The following is a 26,141-nucleotide window of genomic DNA, read 5'->3' on the forward strand; positions in this document are numbered from 1 at the left end:
CCCATCATCCTTTGCAACATGCGCTTCAGGACCTTGTTGATCGCTTCAACTTGTCTGTTGGCTTGCGAATAATATTGAGTAGAGCTGTCGTGAGACAACCCTAGTTTGGCAGCTAATTCGACCATCATGTGATTGCGAAAATGCGATCCATGATCTGTGACTATAGCCTTTGGTACGCCGAATCTGGCGACTAGATGATTGAAAAAGAAGAGGGCAGCTGTTTCATTAGTATTATCTAATGTAGACATTGCCTCGGCCCATTTGGTAAAATAATCAACTGCGACTATGATATACCCATGCCGCCCGATCGAGGTGGGGTTACATGTCATGAAATCGATGCCCCATTTGGCGAACGGCCCAACAGCAACTATTGGCTGTAGAGGTGCGGGTGGTCTTCTGGTTTTGCTATCAAAAATTTGACAAGCATGGAAACTTTTGACTGCGGTTATGCAATCTTTGAACATTGTTGGCCAAAAGTCTCCTGCTCATAAAAATTTTTGTGTTGTAGCATATCCAGATTGATGCCCCCCACACGCGCCTGAATGACACTCATTCAGGGCTTTTTCGGCCTCCTCATGGGTGAGGCACCTTCTCATAATTGTATCGATACCACGACGGTAAAGTGTATCACCGACGATCATGTAGTCTTTTGCTTGGTATCGAAAATGTTTTTGTTCAGAGTGGGAGGTGTTTGGCCTAAATTTTTTGGTTTGGAGATAAATTATTATATCTACATACCACTCATTGCTTGTAGATATCAGAAACAAACTCTCATCCACGATTGATTCTTCGGATGTTTCATCGTTGGACGACGATGGGAGATTGAATAATAATTCTGCGAAAACTAGAGTTTTCTTTGATTTGGATTTTACAAATTCTAGATCAAACTCTTGTAGGATTGCTATCCATTTTGAGTATTTTCCCCCGAGTAACTGTCGTGACAATATATAAGTCATGGGGTTGAAATCTGACAGAATGGTAGTTTTCCGAAAGAGGACATAGTGTCGAAATCTTTGTCTCGCTTGAACAGCTGCAAGTGCTAGCTTTTCAACGTAAGAATATTTGCTTTCTATATCATTTAAGTTTTTACTTAAATAATATATAGGATGCTCAATTCCATCGACTTCTTGAACTAAAACCATCGCAATGGTCGTATCTGCTGCAGCCAGATACAGGTTAAAGTCTCTTTGATAATCATGGGCGTACATTAATGATGCTTTCATCGGGGAATCTTTCAAAGCATCAAAGGAAGCTTGCGCAACCTGATCCCAGACAAAGGGTACCTCCTTTTTCAAAAGACGTGTATAACCTTTAGCAAGTTCGGCGTAATTTGGAATGAACCTCCTCAGAAAGTTTGCTTTCCCTTGGAGTTTCTGAATCTGAAGCAAATTTGAAGGTGGAGGCAAATTTATGATTGCCTGGACCTTGCATGGGTCGAGACAAATCCCATCCTTGGAGACTACAAAGCCAAGTAAACGACCAGAACTGACGCAAAATACACATTTGTGCGGATTGAGTCGTATCTTGTAGTGTCGGCAACGTAGAAATATCGCTCTTAAATGCTGCGGATGATCAGTCCGCTTTCGCGAATGAGCCGGAAGGTCGTCGAGGTATGGTTGAACGATGTTTTTGATGTCATGGAAGGCATGATTCATTGCCCTCTGAAACGTCGCCCCTGCGTTCTTTAAACCAAAGGGTATTTTTTGATATGCGAATGTGCCCCACAGACAAATAAATGCAGTCTTTGACTGGTCCTGTGGGCGGATATTTATTTGATTATAACCGGAGAATCCATCCATGGATGAAAAGATTTCGCATCTGGCGCATTCATCAATTATCTGGTCAATGAAGGGTGTAGGGTAGTTGTCTTCTGGACAAGCTTGATTTACATCCCTATAATCAACGCACACTCTAATTGTTCCTTGTTTTTTCATAACAGGGACAATGTTCGATACCCAATCGGTTAGAGGAACCGAGTAGATGAAACCAGCATGGAGAAGTTTTTCAACATCTGCCTTAATGGCAGCGGCTTTCTTGGGGTGTACCTGCCTTAGCCGTTGTCGTACTGGTTTGACATCTGGATACATCTTAATTTCGTGTTCAACGATACTTGAGTCAATGCCTGGCATTTCACTCTATGACCAAGCAAAGACATCTCTGAATTCGCGAAAAAGAGCATTATATATTTACAGTTCTGAAGGAGAACAACATTTGCCAACATAAATATTTTCTACAACATCTGTTTTGGTCGAGATATTTATGGCTATAGTCTCTTCAATGTTGGATAAGTTTCGCTCGGAATCCACCGTATTTACAGTATTTGACAGAAAATCAAAGACTAAAGGATGATAAAGGTCATTTTGAGTATCTTCTTCACAATCCGGAAGAAGGGAACGATGGTGGGAATCATTCCATGGTGCTCCTTCAATTACCATAGATTGGACAATTCCTTCGTCGGTGACATGCACTCGCAACCAAGGATCTAAAGGAGTACCATATTCTCTAGACCTATCTATCCAAACGCTTGATGAGCGTTGATTTGGGTTTGCCTCCCATGCTAGAAACATTGATTTCTATAATATTTCCGTTGGGCTTGGGGGCAAAAACACTGCATGATCCATGCTGATATCGTTTTCTGATATCTTTGTAGAAGATATCATGTTGCAGGTTCCTATCGACGCTACTTCCGCCAGATCGATTGGAGGTGGAAGAGCGAAAGTTCCCATTAGTATAGGATCTTTTAGTAGGCCTACTCCGATATTCTGAAGCGAATGGGGGCTTCCATGGATCATGGGAATGCTTCCTGTAACTTGAGAACCATTGGGGAGGAAGTTTTGTTGATCGACGATTGTAATTCCTCCTTGAAATGGGAATGCAATCTTTCTAAAATAGGTCAACACAACAGCTGCCATGGCATATATCCATGGTCTTCCTAGTAGGATGTTGTAATCAAGATTCCCATCGATGATTTCAACATCTATTTCTACCGTTTTTCCCCCTAGTTCAACTTTCAAGTTATTTAGGATACCATATGGGGTATATGTCCTTCCGTCGAATGCTTTTAATGTCGTCGAAGATCGCGACAAGGTTGGAGATCCTAAAGTTTTCCAGCAACTCATCGACATAATGCATGTAGATGGCCCCTCATCAATAATTGTTCGATGAACAGTTTTGTTGAGGGCTTTCACTTGAATAAGGAAAGCTAGTTGAGCTGGTAACTGAGGATCGTATCCTTTATGGTTGAAGGATACAAGATTGGAATCCTTTGGGTCAATCCCACCAATGGCTGATAACAAAGCCTGCCTTTGGGATGGGCAATTTTGTAGTACTTCAAGAGTCGACATAGCGGATGGCGATTGGGCCAAATCTTCCACTATGTTATAATGTTGTGCCGCTCTAGCACGAGGATTAAATGTCGACTTGTGTACTACTCCCTTTGGCGGTTTTATCGTTAATTTAGGAATGGTGGGTGGCACAACTTCTGTCGAAGTTGTTGTCGAACTACTTGGTTGATCTTTATCCTTGTTGTTCGACAGGTGTGGATTCCCATAATCTTTGTTCCTTGTCGATATCAAGCATTGTTTTGCTGTTTTGAAACCGACAACATTAGCACTTGAGATGGGGAAGCATTTCCACTCTCAACCAGATTTGTTCCTGGATTTGTAAACGGATCAGTTAACACTGCTAAGGTTTTCGAATTCTTAAAGAATTTTTTAAGCTCAGCTCTGTGTGGACAATCTGCGGTCCAATGATCCTCATCGCATATATAGCATGGATTTTTTGGTTTCCTATTTCCAGGAGGGTTTGAAGAAGATTTTTCAAGTGATGATTCCTCCTTTTTCTTCTTCTTCCCTTTGCCATTCTTCTTGCTTCCTGGTTGCTTGGTTTCTTTGCCTTTATCGGTCGATACGGCATTTACTTCTGAAGCAAGAAGTTCGTCTTTTGCATTTTGACCTGAAATCTTACGGGCCTTCTTGGAGGTAGCCTTTGTCGATTTCGTGTCTGTCGTGCCAATCACGCCATCGCCGGCGTGAGAGTCATTGTTTGATTTAGGAGGAGGAGGAATTGAGAATTCCGGTCTAGGGGCGTCAGGTATTTTGTCGTAGAGCGTGCTGGACTGAGTATAGATCAAGTCCAGATATTGTGCACGAGCGATAACTTGCTCTTCTGTTACGACTCCCCCCTTTGCCACATCTTCCATGATGGAAGGTAGTAATGACTTGATAAACCATTCAGCTAATAGCTGATCGGGGACGTACGTTTTTACCATCCTACGACGACGTCGCCATTCATGTATATGATCAGATATGTGAGTGGCCGTTGTCTGTTTGAAGTTGGTAAGGAGTTCTGTTCCTGTTTCGTACCTTATCGGTAATTGAAAATGGGTTAAAAAGGTTGTGGCTAAGGTACTGAAGTTGTCGAACGAAGCTCTAGGAAATTCAATGTACCATTTTGCCGCTGGACCCGTTAACGTCCTCTGAAAGAGGCGAAGTCTTATTGAATCATCATTTAGGGTGTTTGATGAACACCATAGATGAAATGTCATCACGTGATTCGATGGATCTTCACCCGGATTTCCATTAGATTTAGGAATATCTGATGGAAGTTTATGCGGAATCGCTGGCCACCAAGGGGCGTAAGCAATTGGATCGTTTGTTAACTGATTTAAATCAGGTAACTCTAAGGTTGCCACAAAGGGTAACTGCTGATTCAGGTTAGGTGAAGCATACCCAAGATAAGATGGGATTGCCTGAGCAGTTGGTCTTTGCATACCAGCATAATGCATTTGATGTTGGTATGTTTGCTAAGGTTGGTGGACATGACCATTGTAAAATGATTGATTTTGACCATTTTGAATGTACGGTTGTCCACTGTTCGCAAAGATTTGCTGCTCAGAACCTTGGTATACTTGTTGGAATTGTGGTTGTTGGTATTGCACCAGCCATGGTTGTGAAGCCATGTGCTGTTGCGCTATACTAACCGTTGGACCAAGGTGAGGGGTGATTGTACCCGTCTGGACCTGTGTCGCCCCACTAGTCGGCGATTGTGGTTGAGTTGCAGGGTCAAGGGGCTGTTGCATTACAACCTGAGAAACCTGAGGTTGGCATACAACAGGCAGCGCTTGAACTTGCGACACCATCACAATAGCTGGCGTAGTCGGGATGTTCGACATAGGTACACATTGTTGCATCGAATACACAACTCTTGGTTGTTGAGGTAGTATAGGTACCCAACCACTTGAGGTAATTCCAGTATAACCTGAATGTTGTTGTGAACTCCCGTATGGATATCCTCCCGGAGGGGATAATGAAAGGGCATACTGCCCCCCATACGGTGGTAATCCAGAACTCAAGGGAATTGTTTGCCCTTGGGGACTGGACTGCCCAAATTGACCTCCAAATGGATCAATTTGTTGAGACTCAACATAAGAGTTTCCGGATATTATTCCGGATGAACAAACAAGAACGGACCAGACTGTCGAAATAGCCCCTGAGTGGGCTCCTTCTAGCGATTGAGAGCTAGTCGGGACAGATGGTATGCCGGCAAACATTGTCGGAGTGACAGCAGGGAGTTCTGCCGTCGCTGTGTCAGATGACACAGTCCTAGATGTTGACGGTTGTTCAGACATTTGTAGTCTATCCAAAAGATTACCTAGCGATTCTACAGGAGCTTCCGCTGGTGGTAGACTAACTTCTGATGAAGAAGGATATAGAGTGATCCCGACTCCAAAGTGCGTTGGAGTACTTGTTTGAGGATCTTCTACAATTTCTTCAATTGCAATCAGACCAGGTGGAAGGGGAAGACCGTCAGGTCCGTAAAATATTTCTGGTGCCGAAGAAGGTATGGAATCAACAGCGACAGATGTTTGAAGAGTAAGACTCTCCGAACCGGTTGTAGATGGAACTGGTTCGGTAACACAAGTGTTCACTCTCAGACTAGGATCAGTATCACTGTCCCTCCGTGGCTGTTGAACTTCTTCTGTAGAGGCAGGGATTCCAGAAATGTTTGGAGTAACCGAAGTCTCTGATGTCGTTGGAACACTTGTTCTAACTTTAATAGGAGATTTGGAACTGGTTAAACGAGTTCGCTTTGTCCGTACTGGTTTCGATTCCGAAGACAAAGACGGTTGACTCGTAAGCCTCCATGAACGACGAGGTTTCAATTGACTTTCTTCCACGATTGAGGATTACTCGATAAACTAAAATAAAAAGGGGAAGTATGTTTCCGAATTAAATGAATTTTAGATGCTTTTGACACAACTTGTTTTTTCAGTTTTTAAGAGTCAAGAAAAAACAAAAGATGACTCTAGTCTCCTTCGATTTTTAATGAGCCTGAAGTGACAAGTGCTCAGATGGACCTCTTCTGTTAAGGAGTCTGAAAAGGAACGAAAGGGACTGCTCTGGAGATCTAGGTAGAGGGAGTACCAAACCAATCGCAAAACTGCAGAATACTTTTTACGGTACGGCAATCAATCTTCCCGAATGCTGTGTTCAGTGCATTGCGATCGATAGGGCGGCAGACATGGCTTCCTATGGATAAAGGATTTAAGCCTATAGGGGTCTCCCAATATATACTCGACGGTACATGGGAGCACAAGTCCGTACTGGCACTTATCGTCTCAAAGTGGAGGAATCACCCAACCATCAGTGAGGACAACAGTTACGAAGCTTTACGACGCCGGAATACGTCTCTAGCCTAGACCTCTAAATGTTGTGCGTTAAGTTCCAAAGCGTTATTAGATTCATTGAATTTATTTTAAGTTGATCTTTCTTATGAAGTTTTCCTTTTGGGTTCACCACGAGATGTAGATGTAATTCCTAAAATGCAATCTAAAGATGATAAGCAAACTTTTTGTCTCTTTTCAGCAATGAAAATCCTAGCTACAAGGGGAAAAGAAAGACACAATCTTTTCGCAAAGAGCAAAGAGCACACTGTAAATGCACTTTCCTAAATCAAGCCAAACAGACTGCCAATATGCAAATGCACATGCATGTGTTTTGTTTTTCACTTTCTTAATATTGATGCCTAAAAAGAAAGTTGATGTACAAATCTGAATTTGCTTTCAAGTGACAAACACAAACAAGCTTCTTTTCAAAATCAAAAGGTAGAGATGATTACGACACTTTATGATTTTGAAATAAATACTCGTTTCGACACTAGAAAGTCACAAATTCAAACCAAAGGCAAAAGTAAAAGCATAATCGACTGTCAACAGCAAATAAACTTTCTCCTATGATCAAAATCGACACTTGCGACAGATCTAAATCAAAGGACGACAGTATGACTATTCTACTTTTGCAACGGAAAACTGTAAACGACTCAACAAACACACAAAAACATCTACAGTCTTTTTGTACAAAGGAGGCGGAATTATAGCAAGGAAAAGGGGTTTTTAAACAGACACATACACTGATCACAGGCTGCAAAAATCAGAGACAAAACTGGAAAGAATGAAGCACAAGAACCTCAGCTGCACAAGGCTAGTCTAATCAGCGCACTTGTAACACAGAGAAACTGGATTGCAGCGCAGGTTGCCCTCTCGGGAACTGCGCTGAAATGCAGGAACTCTTCACAGTACCTGCGCTGGGGCAGAAACGAGAATTCTATCCAGGTTCTGGGTCACGGTTTACAGTTTAGTCTTTGGTTTTTGGCCGAGTAAAAGCAATCAGTAATGCACAATCAGAGGGTAGATCTAAGGAAGGTCTAAGAGCTATCACAAAGGGCAATCAGATCATTTGTGAATCAGCTGTTCAAATCATAAACAGATCCAGTGAATGGATTGAAGTAGCAGATGTCTACTTTGCATTTGCTATGGCAAATGCAGTTTGAACGCTACTTAAAAGTTTACGAAACAAACAACAACAGGTACACAAACAAACTAATTAGACAATCGTCCCCAACGGAGTCGCCATTTTGTTACCGGGAAAAGTGTCTATTTAGAACGACTCTATCCCACTAAGGTGTGACAGTTACCTTAGAAACAAACAGAGAAAACTACTTTTGTATTTCCTTTATGAATTAAAGATAGAGGGGGATAGGAAGAACTGACCTGTGTCTTGCGCTATTCCTTTGATCCAATCCCTCTCTTCTTTGACAGCTTCCAGCTACCTGCTTCCTTACTTGCCCAGCTTCACCAAGTTCCTGTAAGATCACAGAAGAAGAAAACTACACAAAGACATGGATCTATATTCATAAAAAGCTTAGGATCAGATTTAAGCTAAACATACAAATGTAACAAGCATCAATGATACACAAGCATGTAGGAGAAACTCAAATAGTTTTATTGATATAACAAGAAGATCCAAGAGGAGTTACAACCGATGATTCCTGATCCAGCATCAACCTCCCAGCAAAGAAGCCCCTCTTCACCTCCAACAAAGCATAAATCACCCAATACTCTGATATCTATCTCAAAACCAACAGCAATTCTTTGCAATGTACAAAATTCTAGCCTTTGGATCTCTGGGATGAGGGATCCATATATAGATGTATGCAAGGAGGATGAGTCAGCTTATGATTTGACTAGTGTCTTCTCTCTGTCAGTTCTTGCTTCCACTTGGAGACTGAGAGCCTCTTACTCATCCTTGGTCGAATTCAGTGAGGCAAGTGTCATTGGAGAAGATTCTGGAAGCTTCCATTGTCTTTCCACCTCGCGGAATGGCACTGCCATTTGTCATTTCCCGCTCAACGCACCCTGATAGTGCATTTAGGTGCATTGCAACACTCCTAGCTAGTGTATTTGGGTGATATGCAACGCAGCTAGCCAGTGGAGCAGCTGAAATGATCCTGATTTGACTGATTCTGAGCATTTTCTGGTGGAGAACTTCTGGGAGAAGCTGTAATTTGTTGACCTTGTTCCTTTAGGGGTCGAAACGACACTTTTAGGGACTTAGGATCCCTTGGTTTATGGACATTTCATGCTCGGAGCCACAAGGCACAAAAATGTCTATAACAGGATCCCAAAATCGGGACGACTAGTTTGATTTTTCATTATGTTCTTTTCAATGTTATAATACATATTTATACATGCCAAAGCATCTAATACCATGGACCAAAAGCCATCGTGTCCAAAACCATGTGCGAAAATCATGCACGAAACCATAGTTGGGTCCGCCCAACCTAACATAGGTTCCAAAACCAAAAATTTCTGGGGTGCTGCCCCGAGCCCCATAGAGTGGGGTTACCTACACCCCTCAAACCCCCAGTGACCCCCCCTCGCTATGCAATCGGTACAATGAAGGGGGGGCTCCGCTCCCCCTCTAACCCCCCAGTTAACTACACAGGCTAGTCATGGAAAGAATATAACACAACCCAACATTCTCCCACTTGTTGTTTTCTTTCCACAAGGGGCCACAAGAGAGCTTAGTCATTTATCCATCCCTACAACACCCATTGTTTCTCTACAACAAGAGAACTTCTCGGAGCTCACATATTTTTTCAATGCATCTGCAGTATTCTTCAAAGTGTCACCTTTACCAACAACACCTTTTTGTCTTCTATCATATCCCTCACAAAGTGATATTGAACATCAATGTGCTTTGTATTTGAATGATATGCAGGGTTCTTTGCCAAGAAAATTGCACTTTGGCTGTCACAGTCTATCCTTATATCTCCCTGTACTAACCACATACTCGAACACAATCTCTGCAACCAAACTGCTTCCTTACTTGCATAAGTGGTTGCCATGTATTCTGCCTCTGTAGTTGATAGTGCCACTACAGATTGTTTCTTACTCATCCAACTGACTACACCTCCAAATAGGCTAAACACATACCCACTTGTAGATCTTCTCTGATCTAGATCTGCAACCCAGTCTACGTCAACAAAGCCATGAATATCTAACACTCTATCCAATCTTGGTCTTCCTTGGTAGCACAAACCATAATCACTAGTGCCACGCAAATACCTGAAAACCCGCTTCACTACTGTCCAATGCTCCTTTCTTGGTTTTGACATAAACCTGCTCAATACTCCCACTGCATGTGCAATGTCTGGTCTAGGACAAACCATTACATACATCAAGCTACCGAATACACTTTCATATGGAACATGGGACATGTCCTGTTCCTCTTTTTGTGTCTTGGGACACTTTCAACAGGTAACTTTACACCTACAAGAATAGGAACCTTCACCAGTTTACTGTCCTCCATATTAAATCTCTGCATTATTGTCTCAACATACTTCCTTTGGTTTAACCAGAGCTTCCTCTTTTCCTGATCTCTTTTAATTTCCATGCCCAAAATATAGTTTGCAGCACCAAGATCTTTCATGTCAAATTTGGAGGACAATTGGGTCTTCAAATCCTGGATAATTTCTTTGCATTTCCAACTAGCAACATATCATCCACATACAAGACCAAATAAATAACATGGTCACCAATTAATTTAAAATACACATAGTGATCTGCTTTGCTTTTGGTGAAGCCAAGTCCCCGTATAAATGTATCAAATTTCTGATACCACATCCTTGGTGGTTGTTTTAACCCATATAAAAACTTCTTTAACTTGCATACCAGTTCTTTCTTACCCTTCACCGCAAAGCCTTCAGGTTGCTTCATGTAGATTTCCTCTTCCAAATCCCCATAAGAAATGTTGTCTTCACATCCATCTGTTCTACCTCAAAATCAAAAGCAACAACAATAGATAAAAGTAATCTAATAGAAGTTACCTTGGCAACAGGAGAAAAAATATCACCAAAATCAATTCCTGGCACCTGGGAATAACCTTTTGCTACCAATCCGAGCTTTGTATTTCTCCACCTTTCCTTCTGCATTTGTCTTCTTCTTGAACAACCATTTGCTACCAATGGGTTTCCTTCCAACCGGCAACACCACCAGATCCCAAGCCTCATTTTTGTGCAAAGATGCCATTTCATCAACCATGGCCTCTTTCTAGAGTTTTCCATCTTCTGAATCTACTGCTTCCTTCACAGTTCTAGGATCATCATTAGTAATAGATAAAGCAAAATTTGAATAGATAGCAGATGGACTATACCTTTCTGGCTGCCTTCTTTCTCAAACTAATCTTCTCACACCTGGCGTTTGTGGCTCTTCTTCTTCTGATTCCTCCTCTACTGTAGAGTCTGATTCTTCCTCCTTTAGCTCAAACTCTATCTTTTCAGGTTCCTTTGGTTGGACCTCATGTTTAATAATATCTTTCACCTCTCTGAACACCACATCTCGGTTGTAGACAACCTTCCTTGTTACTGAGTTCCAAAGCTTATAACCCTTTAAAACATCCTTATACCCAATAAAGATGCACTTTTCAGATTTACTATCCAACTTGGTTATTTCTCCTTTGGAACATGTACATATGCATTACATCCAAATACCCTCAGATGTGAAAGAGAGGGTTTCTTACCAGTCCATACCTCTTGTGGAGTTTTATCCTCCAATGTTGATGAAGGTGATATGTTGACTAGGTAACATGCTATCTCCACTGCCTCTGCCTAGAATTCCTATCCTAACTCGGCACCACTGAGCATGCTTCTTGCCCTTTCCATCAATGTCTTGTTCATTCTTTCTGCAACTCCATTTTGCTTAGGTGTATATGGAGTAGTCTTCTATTGTGCTATACCACACTTTGATCTAGGTGGATATTGGTGGCCACCTACCAAGTCCACCTGGAACCCAACCATTGTTTCTCTCAGCATTTTCGGTTTCCCTAATTGTAGCACAACTTACTATTTTTAGCAGTTTTTCGGGTCCTAAACTTCCGGAGCCGTTTTGAGGCCATAAATTACGTTTATTGGGAAATCTTGGGGCAACATGGGTCCAAGACTAATGATGCCCTTCCCAAAGTGGTAGTTCTTGGATAGATCTTTCTAACGAGCTATTGTACACGTCAAACGAAGATCGTATGCCAAAGTTACGACCCTGGGAAGTTGATGTACCAATTTACCCAAACGGGGCCCGCAGTTTGGTGTTTCATCTTCTAGGGTTAGGTTTTGGAATGTTAAAGGTTTTCCATTATTTCTCAACAATAAATAGGCCTTCGAGCCTCATTGTAACACAGTTCAAAGGCATGTAACCACCACATCTCTTCTCAGAGATAAGCTACCATCGCCCTAGATGGTTTATTTCCATCACTGGTTTAAGCATATTTCAGTATTTTACAATAATGAAATGATGTATTATTTCCACTGCATATCTGTGTTTATGGTTATCTCTGTAATTTTTTGCATTCCTGTTTAAGTCTGGATCAGTGATATCAGAGCTGTTTGCTTTTTCTCTGTTTTTCTTTGCATGTCCCCGACGAGGTTGGGATATAAGGAGTTAGGGCTTGAACTGGTCGAACTTTTGCAAGACCAGTGTCGCAAATCCTGACGGCCTCCCATGGTAGATGAGAAAAAAGACGAGGGGGCAGGAGATCCTATCAAAATATTGCTTGAAGAAGCCCTCGAGCAACAATGGAGCACGATGATGGACAACTTTGCCCAGATCCTTCACCAGCTACGCAGAAGCGACGCATCGGCTTCCAGCAGCTACTCTGGAAACGCCACACCCTTTAAGGTACAAGTTAATTTTGAAATCCCCATATTCGAGGGTTAGATAGACATAGACACCGTAAAGAAATGGTTAAATCTGCTAGAGGGTTATTTTTCTGTTCATGAATTTTCGAGTCGGGAAAAGATTGGTTTTGCTCTTCTCAAAGCAGCCCCCCATGTCAACGACTGGGTGGAAACCTACTGCGAGCAGAAGGATGAAAATACTGGCTCACTATTTTTAGCCACACCAACCTGGAATTCATTCCGGGATGCCATCACGGAGTAATACTACCCTGTCGGAAGCCATGAGGATGTATACATAAAGTGGACCACGCGGTGGCAGGTAAGGGACCAAGACGTGCTGGAGTTCACCAATCTTTTCCATACCCTTCGCACAAAGTTGGGTATCAAGGATTTGGAGCAGCATTTGATACTCAAATACCGCGGCTACCTACACAAGTACGTCCAGGAAGAAATAGAATTCCTGAACATCTCTTCCCTTAGCACAGCATACCGATATGCCATCAAGGTCGAGCAGAAGTTTAAACAAAAGAAGCAAGACTTTGGATCTGCGAATTCAAAGCAAGGGAAAGGTGCCCCTAAACCACAAAGCAAAGAACAAAGCCAAGGTAGAGCAACCCAAGACAACCCACCAAAGCTGCAAGCAAAGAACAATGTCGCGAAGCCGAAAAAGGACACAGGAAAATGGTGTGAGTTCCACAAGGGCTCCACTCACAACACAAGTGAGTGTCAAGCCAAGTAGTCACTGTTGGCTGAGCTAAAGGTTTCAGAATCAGATGCATGTTTCGACTCTGAGGAAGAACCTGACAAGGGGAATGACAAAGGGAAGCAGATCATTCATGCAGATCCCAACGCCACTGCTGCTACCACCAAGATCCAGAAAAATGAACCCGAAGATCCAGAGGAGGAGGAGCGTCTCTTCCACTCCCAGATGTGGGTAAAGGGCTCCCCACTATAGTTCATTGTCGATAGTGGGAACCAAAACAACCTCATTTCGGTAGAGGTCGTGAAGCTGTTGGGCTTACCGACCACAGCACATCCACAACCATACACCATCGGGTGGCTTCACCAAAGACAGGATCTTCGCGTGAGCCAGCAGTGTTGCCTTCCATACAACATCAAGCCCTTCATGGATGAGGTATTGTGTGACAATGCTCCCCTTGAAGTTTGTGATGTATTATTAGGACAACCATACTTGTAGAAGGGACATTTTGTGTATGAATCAAAGCCTCGTGTTGTTATTATTACATTGGGAAATAAGTTGTATAGGATACCAGAGGTAGCACCGCCTACTTCCATCTCTTTGATTACTGCAAAACAATGCAGTACGCTCATTTCCAAAACCGAGAAATTTATTTTCCTGATGATACACTCTCAAGGAAAGAAGAAGACGGTGGCCACGGCCTCCAGACAGGGCCCCTCCACATGACAACTACAGATGGACAAGGTCCTCTGCACTGTCAGGTCAAGCACTCCATCGATCTGACCCCAAGTGCATCGCTACCCAATGGACCAATTTATCGGCGCTCCATTCTGGAGAACGATGAAATCAAGAGGCAAATTAAGGAGCTCCTGCAGAAAGGTCACATCTGTCTAAGTTCATCACCTTGTGGGAGCTTGATCGTGTTGGTACAGAAGAAGGATGGGACTTGAAGACTCTATATTGACTATCAGGCACTGAACAAGATCACTGTCCGTAATAGGTACCTGATCTCGCAGATTGATGACCTCCTGGACCAACTAAAGGGCGTGAAATATTTTAGCAAGATTGATCTGAATTCAAGATATCACCAGGTACCAATCGAACCCTCTGATGTGTGGAAGACTGCCTTCAAAGCCAAGGAGGGCCTTTTCGACTGGTTGGTTATGCCTTTCAGATTGACGAATGCCCCTGCAACCTTCATGAGGCTAATGGATGACATCTTGTGGCAATTCACCAACTCATTTGTATTGGTATACTTGGATGAAATTCTGATCTTTAGCCAGAGTTGGGAAGAGAACCTCCACCACATTCGACAGGTTCTCCAAACACTGCGGCAACACAAGCTATGTGCCAATTTGGAGAAATGCACTTTTGGCATGACCCAGGTTTTGTATCTGGGATACATTATTGATGAACAGGGGGTGCATGTGGATCTAGCCAAGATCCAAGTCATTCGAGATTGGCCATCTCCAACCACTCTAACAGAGCTCCACAGCTTTCTAGGTCATGCCAACTCCTACCGCAGGTTCATGTTGGGGTTTTCTCATATCACTTGGCCCTTGAGTCAAGTCACCAAGGGAGGAGCGAAAGAAAAATTCTTTTGGTCTGAATCTCAATAGAAGGCATTCATAGAGTTGAAAGATCGCCTCTGCACGGCACCAGTGCTCGCGTTACCAAATTTACAATAACCATTTAAGGTCGACACAGATGCCTCTGACTATGCTATTGGGGTAGTCCTTACTCAACACAAGCATCCGGTGGCATATCATAGTGAAACACTTTCAGACACAGTTCAGAAGTATCCTACTTAAGATAAAGAGATGTATTCCATTGTACAGGCCTGCCGACAATGGAAGCATTACATTTTGGGGAAGGAAATGGTCATCCACACAGACCACCGACCCCTGCAGTTCATATAGACCTAAGAGAAATTACAGAATGATTGCCATCAGAAGTGGTCTACATGCCTGCAACAGTTCCATTTGAATATCAAGTATAAGAAGGGCAACACCAATAATGTTGCAGATTACCTCAGTCGACCACCGATCATGGCATTATCCACTGTCCTCAACTCTTATGGGCACGAGACTTCTGATTGGCCACTTCTCTACAAAAGCGACCCAGAATTTGGCCACACATACCAGACACTCTTGGAGGGTCGGCATGTTCCAGATTTTCACCTCCAGGATGCCCCGTTATGCCACCTGGGTCACCTTTGTGTTCCTTCAAGCGAGCGTGCCAAGATGATTTGGGAAGCACACTACAGTTGGGCTGCTAGGAATTTTGGGGTCGAGAAAATGGTGGTAGTACTACAAAAGTATTTCTATTGGTCGAATCTTCGACAGGATGTTGGGAAGTACATTAGATCATGTACTCCCTGTGCCATTTCCAAACCGACCATCAAGAAGCAAGGCCTCTAATCACCACTGCCTACCCCTAGTCGACCTTTGGGAATCCATATCCATGGATTACATGTCAGGCCTTCTTTCCACTAAGCATGGAAATGGCTGTGTTTTTGTGGTCGTCGACAGGTTCTCGAAGATGGCCATTATGGCGACCTGCAAGAAGAATATCACAGCAGAAGCCACTGCTAAACTCTTCTCTGAACGAGTGTGGGTGCACTTTGGGATCCCATAGTCTATCATCTTAGATTGGGATAGTCGGTTCTAGTGAGCTCCAGTATTGCAGCAATGATGCTGCAACTCCTGGGATTCCCTTCTTTACTTTTATCAACCCTGTAGTTCGTAACAAACTTGGAAGCGACGGTGCTATATGCACAAGTACTAGCTCTTACTGCAGGCTATCACTTGATCAGCTGGCACAAGTTCACTAGGAGCTTAAGCCAACTTCTATGAGTTCTTAGAAGAAGCTTTTAACTATGATGGACGAGAGCTAACTCAAAAGAGGCTAGTCTACTTGCAGAAAGAAGCGGAAAGCTGAAAGGAAATGCAAACCCTAACAAACCCTAGTTTTACCGACTAACCCTACTAGTGCAAGAAAAGAGATGAAAGCTGATGAGATTGATGCCATTAAGTCTTGAAAAGGTAAAATACATGTGGTTAAGCTACCTCTGAAGGAAAATATGGAAAAATCATCTTTTTGTATTTTTGAGTAATTTTGCAGAATTTTTATGCATGTGCTTTAACTATTTTTGACTGTGTAGAGGTTTATTGGAAAAAGGAAATGGAGTGGGAATTTGCAGGAGGTTTGGAAGGTGAGAAGAGGACCTAAGGGGTCCCTAGCACCCTTCTGGAGAATTCCACAGCGATCAGATCTCAAAAAACTGCTCGCGTGAACTTCCACATGAAGTCTACAGGGGATCTACAGGAAGTTCTACAAGAAGAGCCGAAAGATGATTTTAGAGGGTTGATGGTGGTAAAACAATGGGAAAGTGAAAATGAAGGATGGATAAGGATGTTAAGGGGTCTAAGACTTGGTAAATGAGGCTAAGGAGTGATGAAGGTGGTTGGATTTGTTCAAGGATGGAGGGAGCAATGTTGCGCAAGAATGTAGAAATTAGGGAAAATTGGAAAAGTGTGGAAAATGAAGGGAAGGAATCTTGGGTTAGGGGTTGGAGTAGGTTTTATGATGGAGGAAGGGTAGGTAGGGATGTAATACAAGTGCTCTGCACACTATTTTCCAAAACTGATTGAACAAAGACTATCAAAACCAGAGATCTATCTATTTTGACCCAATCTGACCTAGAAACTAGAAACATGATGAGCAGAAGTTTATAAACAGGAAATCATGCAAGATAGCTATGGAAACTAGGCAAGAATAGATCTAAACATGCATGCACAACTGATATCAACTTTTCCAACTTAAAATCTAACACTAGCAATTGCATTGGAAGGCAAAAACAATGTTTTTGTGGCAGCAAGTATGCCTTGGTCTCAGCTCATGGTCCCAAGGAGGGAGAGATGAGATCAAATATTTCTTGATGGAATTTTTGCAGATATTTTCTGGTACCAAACTGTCAAATCAACCTAAAGCATGAAAAGCTATTTTAATCATCAAAAACAACCTAAGTAACAAAGCAAGATCTTAACCTAAATAATAGAAATTATTCTATGACTGCAAGGAAAACACATAAAAGTACACAAAGGAGGTACTGGCACTTGTGTTGGGCCCAACCCCAAGAGCTAAAGCCTCCTAATAAAAGCTCAGAGCTAGTGCAAAGCTAAATTTATCTCCATTACTAAAAAAAAATCATGTCACAAAACTATTTACAGCAAGAGCTCGAAAATGAGCTGAAATACAGAGCTGCACTAAAGTGTGAAAAACAATTGTTTAATAGCTAACCTACTGACTAAAATCTACTAAAATTTGACTAGAAAAACTAAGGCCCTAAGCCTTCTTATTTATACAAATGGGGACCTCCAACAGTCCTCCTAAAATCAAGGAACTCGACTTCCTGGAACTGAAGATAACAGCAATCCTATTTGACTTGCTTGGCTGCCCTTTGGTTTTGTGCTCCAATTTTTTTATGGATAATTCAAGGTAAGGGCTCGTAAATGAAGGGGACACCTTCCTACAAACCCTCTCCCTTGTTCTTCCACGAAGTTGGTTGTCAAGTGCTCATTAAACCTTTGATTTTGTCTCAAAATTGACCAAAAATCTGCATAAAGCACACATTAGACTTTTTGGCATAATGACTAACCCAATTCACTCTATTAGCATAAATATAATAAAAAACATGCAATAAACTAATGAGAATGGTGGATTAATTCAAATTAGGAGGCTGAATGAGCCCATATAATTGCCCATTTTTGGGGCTCATCATCACCCCCCTACTGAAGGTGTTGCTCATCCTCTGAGCAACTAATCTATCTCTACATTCTTGATGGCTCTAGTGGCCTCCTTATCATCCCAAGCTTCTGATGTGGTCTACTCATGTGTGCCATAATATTCTGCCTTCTTTTTCATGTCCTTCCACTGCTCCTCCTATTCTGCTTGTTTGAATTCTTGTGCTTTTCCTGGCCTTGAAATACATGGAGGCCTGCCTTTTTCTCTTCTCTATTTTTCCTTCTATTTGAATGTCTAGTGTTTTCTCATTACTATTCTTATCAAGTTCTTCCGTTTGCTCCTCCTCTTCACTACTAGTTTGCTTCTACATTGCAAGGCTTCTATTGCCTAGCTAGCCATGCAGGCCATTTGGGATTCTTTTTCCTATACTGCTATTTTAAAATCTACACTTCATCTGCTGCCTGAGACTCGTTTTCTTGCAACAGTTTCATTAGCATTTCAACATCATCTTGTGGCTCTCCCTCTTGCTATTGTTTCTTTGTTGTTTCATTGTTTGTTAGGGGACCTTCTTGCTGTTGCTGCCCTCCCAAGATGGACAACCTATCTCCCTTATAAATTTCCTACTGCTGTAACTTCCTTTTTAGCAGTTCATTTTCTTCCTGTAGCTGGGATCTTTTGCTGCTCTCTATGTGTCTTACCATGGCCAACTCTCCTCTTAATTCCTTTAGCTTGTCATCCATGTGGTGTTGAGTGTTTTTTTTTTTTAACAAAATGCTTAGGTGAGAAAGCAGGCAAAACTGAAAACAGAGGGATAGCTGAATTTTCATCTTTTTCTGAAACCAAATAAGGAATTTCCCATGTGCTTCTCCTTACAACATCAAATTCCAGTATTTCCCTTTGTTTTAAATAGCTTTTATCCCGAATTTGACTCTCTACTTTTGAAAAGGAAAAAAATTTGGACAGGACAGAGGATAAATAACACAGGTTCTTTTCAGAGAGTAGGCAAATATGCAAATTCGTTTTTTTTCACACAGGCTGGTTTCTATGGTTGCATGTATTTTCTTTACAGTAGAATTTGAGAAAGAAGGAGACAAACTTCGAATGCAGAGAAGAAAACAAAGAACTGTGTAGAACTCAGGGAAAATATGCAGGCAGACTTTTAAGCTTCACTCTCCTTTTTTCAATCCACTGTTGTGTTTTTAATCCACCACCTTGTTCAAATAAGTCATATGCAGAGAGGTTTCCCAAGCCTACCTCATTTCCAGCTCAAATTTTGACAAAAATCTCAGGTTTTCCTTCTACAGAGTTGTTCTCTGCCCTTCCTGTAGAAATCTTCTTGTAGAAATATTTTGGCTCCTATAGACTGTGTTTGTCGTTCGTGTAGAACCCGATAAGCAGGAGGGTTTTGAAAAATGGCAGAGAATGACTGGTTCGCTGCTATGGAGGTGGTATAGAGCTTGCTACAGCTGTGGGGACGATGATAAAATGGAAACAAAGGTGGTGAGAGTATTTCAAAGAGGAGTTCTTACGGCTGTTTATGGAGACTTCCGGTGATGGAGGGTGAGCTGGCCAAGTGTACGTTGGCCCCATGTAGACCGTTGGTCCCACTGCAGTGCTATTATGAAGCTTCATTTTTTCTTCCTATTAATTACTTGACATCAGTTGCGTTGGAGTTCAAAACATCTGCCACTACCTATTTTTTAAATTTCCCGTGATTTGACTATACGCGTGTGCTGTGTGATCTTCAGATGAGTGCAATCGAACCAGCTGAGGGTGTCGAGTTAACTATCCACCTTTAAAATCTGGCTTAATCCAACCATTTCATTCATTTATGAAGTTTCAAATCACACAGATGCAAATAGAGGAACTAGTTTAGATGCTTACCTGTAAGTCAAAATGTGCATGCTGCTTGGTTCTTTTGCTGCTGCATGCTCATATTCCATTGTTGCATGCTTGTATCCCTTCTGCTATATGCTTTTTTCTGTCTGACATGTGGCTATTTTTCTTGTGCAGGTATCCTCTGGCTGGATCTAAGCTACAGGAATCTGTTTCAACCTTCAGATTTGCACCCTCATGCTACTGATGCTAGATTTTTGCAAGACAGCGACTTGCTTTGTCCATAGCTCCCAAACGATAGACTGGATTGACCTGAAATTTTTTGAGCTATCATCATTATGCACCTCCCATAGAAAATTTGTGGTCAATGGATGCATAGATTTCGAGAAAAACTAAAAATGGCTGAAGGTGATGGAGGTCAATTTCTTGGAAACCGTGCACTAGAATTCACTGAAATTACTTGGGGACGTTACTATCACCCATATGCATCTCCCCATGAAACAGGTTTTTAAATGGATGGACAGATATGGAGAAAATGAAAAAATGGTTGAAGGTGATGGAGGTTGATTTCTTGGAAACCGCGCACTGGAATAGGCTGAAATTGCTTGGGCATGTTGCCATCATCCCTATACAACACCCCACGTAACAGTTTTTTAAATCGATGCACGGTTTTCAAGTTAGGGAAAAAACAAATTTTTGCTCTATGTATTTTTGTATTAGAGCACTCTGTAGTTTTTTGAACAGTAAGAAAAATGAGCTTGGGGTGTGATGTAGGCATGGAAATGATGAAAGAAGGGTTTGAATACTGCAGGAGGATTTATGAGCCCTTCATGAAGCTTCCCTATTCCTCAAACTACTTTTGAAGTCGATTTCTAGCTCTTTGTAATTTCTACAGGATCTTCCTGTAGAAAACACAATTTTCAGAAAAGAAGCACAATGAGCTGGAAAGAATGTCAAAAATGATGGAGAAGGGTGAGGGATGGTAGAAGAGGTGTTGTTATTGGTTTCGGAGCTTTCTTGGCACCTTCTACTACTTCCTGAAGTTCTGCAAACCTGCAATACAACTGGAAATTAATTTTTTCTTTTTTCTCTTTTCTTTTTTCTTTTTTTTTAAAACAACTAGGGCGTCTCAAGGAGGTTTTCACCCTAGTTGCCTGCCCTGGGCACCTCCAAGGGAGGTTTTCACCCATGGATCTTATTCTCTTTTTCTTTTCTCTTCTTTCCAACCCATTGACCGCCTCATGGATGTTTTCAATCAATGAGCCAATCTGAAGCGCCTCCGAGGAGGTTTTCACCTTAGATTTTTATTTTCCTCTTATTTTCATTTTTTCATTTTTCTTTTTTCTTTTTTTCCTACGCTACCCTACTTGAAAAACAAAATAATTTTCAAGTATATGAATACTTCCAATGGAGCCATGTGCACATCGAGATTAGAGACAAAATGATGTGGAGGCTTGAAATGCATGCTTTGACAGGTATCCAGATTTCAAAGACCAAATGATTTGACTTTGAAGGGATCAAACATAGCTGTGGAAGAGAGTACTGCTGCAACTTAGTGACCATCTGGAACCATATCTCAATATAGCTTTGATATCCTTGGTCCTTTTGCTGATGTGGATCATTCTTCATGTCACGTTCTACCATGACCTTCTCATCTTCCTCTTTTTGCTGATTTTTCTCTTGAATACATGGAGGATTTGATGGTAACCATGAGAGAGCTCTCTCGATCTCTGATTCTGTTGTCTTCTCTTTATCAAGTGTAGCCCATGGTTATTTGATCTTATATTTTGCATCTTCGTCTGCTGGATGAGGTCCTTCAATGATATCAATATAATCCCTGTTTTGTAATATTCTTCCTGAGCTATGGTGAATATCATTGAGCTCAAGCGAAGTTGTTTGGACATGTTGTGCCTCAGCGTTGTAATTTGGTTGAGCTACTCCAATGTGCGGGTTCGGAAATGGTGGTATGGGTAGTTGAGTGGGGGTGTATATTTAAGATGGATATGGATGGGGTTGTGGTTGGGCAGGTGGTTTCCCACTATATACCTGCTGAGCCTTTCTATTATTCGGGTTCGGGTTGGGTTGAGCAGGTAATTGGGGTTGCCTTGGTGGAGCAGGGGGCGATGGTTGCGGTTGAGCAGGTGGTGGAGGAAACGGAGTTGGAGAAGTGTTGTACTGGGGCCTCCACCCCTGATGAGGTGTATTCCACTGAGGTTGTGGCTGAGTGTAGGGGTGAAATGGATGAGCAGCTGGTTGGGCATAATATGGATATGTGAAGGACCAAGGAGGAGGTGTGGACCAGGAAGGATGAGTAGGGGGACCCCAAGAAGGCATGGAAGTGGTTTGATAGGGGTCGTAATAGGTCTGGGATGTCCCTTGCATTCCCCGCTGGTAATGTCTGGGTCCATGTGGCCTCCTTTGGTTCATGAAATAGAGTGGTTCAATGGCTGCTTTGGCCCTCTGATATGCAGCTTTGATTCCGGGTAAGGAAGGGCACTGATTTGTAGGATGGTCTTTTTCACAGACAAAACACACTTCTATAGAGTGCAATGGACATTCGTTCCTAGGATGCTTTCTAGTGCACCTAGTACAAAAGATGGCCAAAGCCCTCTCGACTTCCTCTTGCTTCCTTTGGATCTGCAAGGTATCCATTTGCATGGAAATAGTCTGTCTGATCTCGCTCTTAAAATATTCCCACATGTTTCCAATATCACCTTCAATGGATGAGTTGGAAGAAAAAGTACTACTCCCAACATTTCTATTTTCAGCCATTTTCTCCAGAGGAATGTTTTCTTCTTCTTCTCCCCTAGAGGTTCTTCAAAATATGTCTTGCTATCCACCTAAGGGTTCTTCTTAATCATAGCCATCGAAGAAGAGAGAAGGTTGGCTATGTGAAGCAGTGGGGGTGTTGTGCAAACATTTTTCTGACTTATCTCTACTCCTACAAGGCATGAAAGGAAATATTTTTGGTTGATTTTTGTTTTTTTTCTGCTTGTATCTACAAAACTGAAATTGATTGAACAAAAAATTGCAACTAACTAAAATCTATCTTGCTGAAATGAAAATGCAGAATTGAAATTAAAGCAGAAAAGGACTAATCTATGTTGCTGAAATGAGATTGTAGAATTGAAATGAAAGCAGGAAATGCTAATGTACGCTTGCTAAAATGAAATTGTGGAATTGAAATGCTAATCCATGAAAGTGGGAAATATCTAATCTATGCTTGCTGAAATGAAATGAAAGCAGGAAATGTCTAATCTACTTTTGTGGAAATGAAATTGCAGAAAGGAAATGAAACAACTACTTTACTCTTGCTGAAATAAACTACTTAGCAGAAGGTTGCAGTAGAAAATAGAAGAAAAGCAGCAATAAAAAATACTTTGACGCTTCCCCGAAAACGGCGCCAAAAAGAGGTGGTGAGCTCTAGTATTGCAGTAATGATGTTGCAACTCCTGGGACTTCCTTCTTTACTTTTATCAACCCGGTAGTTCGTAACAAACTTGGAAGCGACGGCGCTATATGCACAAGTACTAGCTCTTACAGCAGGCCATCACTTGATCGGCTGGCACAAGTTCGCTAGGAGCTTAAGCTAACTTCTATGAGTTCTTAGAAGAAGCTTTTGACTGTGATGGACAAGAGCTAACTCAAAAGAGGCTAGTCTGTTTGCAGAAAGAAGCTGAAAGCTGAAAGGAAATGCAAACCCTAACAAACCCTAGTTTTATCGACTAACCCTACTGGTGCAAGAAAAGAGATGAAAGCTGTTGAGATGGATGCCATTGACTCTTGAAAAGGTAAAATCCATGTGGTTAAGCTACTTCTAAAGGAAAATATGGAAAAATCATCTTTTTGTATTTTTGAGTAATTTTGCAGAATTATTATGCATGTGCTTTAATTATTTTTGACTGTGTAGAGGTTTATTGGCGAAAGGAAACGGAGTGGGAACTTTTAGGAGGTTGGGAAGGTGAGAAGAGGACCTAAGGGGTCCCTAGAACCCTTATGAAGAATTCCAAAGTGATCAGATCTCGAAAAACTACTCACGTGAACTTCTATAGGAAGTCTGCAAGGGATCTACAAGAAGTTGTACAGGAAGAGCCGAAAGAGGATTTTAGAGGGTTGATGGTGGAAAAACAATGGAAAAGTGGAAATGAAGGATGGATAAGGATGTTAAGGGGTCTAGGACTTGGTAAATGAAGCTAAGGAGTGATGAAGGTGGTTGGATTGTTTCAAGGATGGAGGGAGCAATGTTACGCAAGAATGTAGAAATTAGGGAAAATTGGAAAAGTGTGGCAAATGAGGGAAGGAATCTTAGGTTAGGGGTTGGAGCAGGTTGTATGATGGAGGAGGAGTAGGTAGGGATGTATTACAGGTGCTCTACACATTATTTTCCAAAACTGATTGAACAAAGACTATCAAAACTAAATATCTATCTATTTTGACCTAATCTGACCTAAAAAACATAAACATGATGAGCAGAAGTTTATAAACAGGAAATCATGCAAGATAGCTATGGAAACTAAGAAAGAACATATCCAAACATGCAAGCACGACTGATATCAACTTTTCCAACTTAAAATCTAACACTAGCAATTGCATTGGAAGGAAAAAATAGTGTTTTTGTGGCAGCAAGTATGCCCTGGTCTCAGCTCATGGTCCCAAGGAGGGAGGGATGAGATCAAGGATTGATTGATGGCCTTTCTGCAGATTTATATTACCAAACTATCAAATCAACCTGAAGCATGAAAAGCTATTTTAATCATCAAAATCAACCTAAGTAATAAAGCAAGATCTTAACCTAAATAACAAAAATTATTTTATGACTGCAAGGAAAACACATAAAAGTACACAAAGGAGGTACTGGCACTTGGGTTGGGCCCAACCCCAAGAGCTATAGCCTCCCAAGAAAAGCTCAGATCTTGTGCAAAGTCAAATTTATCTCCATTACTCAAAAATTAATCATGTCACAAAACTGTTTACAACAAGAGCTCGAAAATGAGCTGAAATACAGAGCTGCACTAAAGTGTGAAAAGCAATTGTTCAATAGCTAACCTACTAACTAAAATCTAACTAAAAAAACTAAGGCCCTAAGCCTTCTTATTTATACAAATGAGGACCTCCAACAGTCCTCCTAAAATCAAGGAACTTGGCTTCCTGGAACTGAAGATAACAATAGTCCTACTTGACTTGCTTGGCTGCCCTTTGGCTTTGTGCTCCGAAATTTTGATGGAAAATTCAAGGTAAGGGCTCATAAATGAAGGGGACACCTTCCTACAAATCCTCTCCCTTGTTCTTCCATGAATTTGGCTGCCAAGTGCTCATTAAACCTTTGATTTTGTCTCAAAATTGACCAAAAATCCGCACAAAGCACACATTAGACTTTTTAGCATAATGACTAACCCAATTCACTCTATTAGCATAAATATAATAAAAAACATGCAATAAAATAATGATAATGATGGATTAAGTTGAATTAGGAGGCTGAATGAGCCCATATAATTACCCATTTCTGGGACTCATCAGGTTCCTCAGTACATTTTGGTCCAGTTTCTGATCAATTCTGGATATCAAACTCACTAAGTCCACAACTTTCCATCCTCAAACTGATGGCCAAACAGAGGTTGTCAATAGGATGATTGTACACATTTTGTGCATGTACAACTTAAAGCATCCACGTTCATGGGATGAGAGCCTCCCATATGTTCAACACAACTACAACCGAGCTCTTCACAGCTTGAATGGCCATAGCCCTTTTTAGGTGGGCTTGGGATTCCAGCCACTATGCCCCATTGATGTGGCCATGCGACTTGCAGCTACTCACATAGATTCAGCTCATATCCAATCTAAAACAGACAAGGCAACCAGCTTCATTGAGCACATCCAACATATTCGCCACCAAGTCCATGAAATTCTGCAGAAATCAAATGCCAAGTACAAGCAGCGACATGATCAGCATTGGGTGCCACACAAGTTTTAGGTGGGCGATAATGTCTGGTTGCATTTGCAAAAGGAACGCCTTACTGGAGCCTATCGGAAACTAAGACCACTCCGATATGGTCCTTACACCATTACTAAGGCTATGGGAGACAATGTATTTGAGCTCATCATTCCCCCATTCCTTGGCCTGCACCCAGTGTTCAATGTGGACCACCTTCGGCCATACTTTCCTCCATTGCTAGACACATCTGACATTGCAGAACAGCTCACGCCCACAGAATTAAATCCAGATTGCATGGAACAAGCTGCAACTGATCAGCTCATGGACACACAGATCAAGAACACATGCCAATAGAATATCCAACTGTATCGAGTTGTCAAAGCAAGCCAACTCCTTCACCAAGGCAAGTGGCTCACC

Source organism: Pinus tabuliformis, chromosome 6, assembly GCF_031772625.1.
Source record: "Pinus tabuliformis cultivar Carrire ecotype Pingquan chromosome 6, CPIR1, whole genome shotgun sequence".
Lineage (NCBI taxonomy): Eukaryota > Viridiplantae > Streptophyta > Pinopsida > Pinales > Pinaceae > Pinus > Pinus tabuliformis.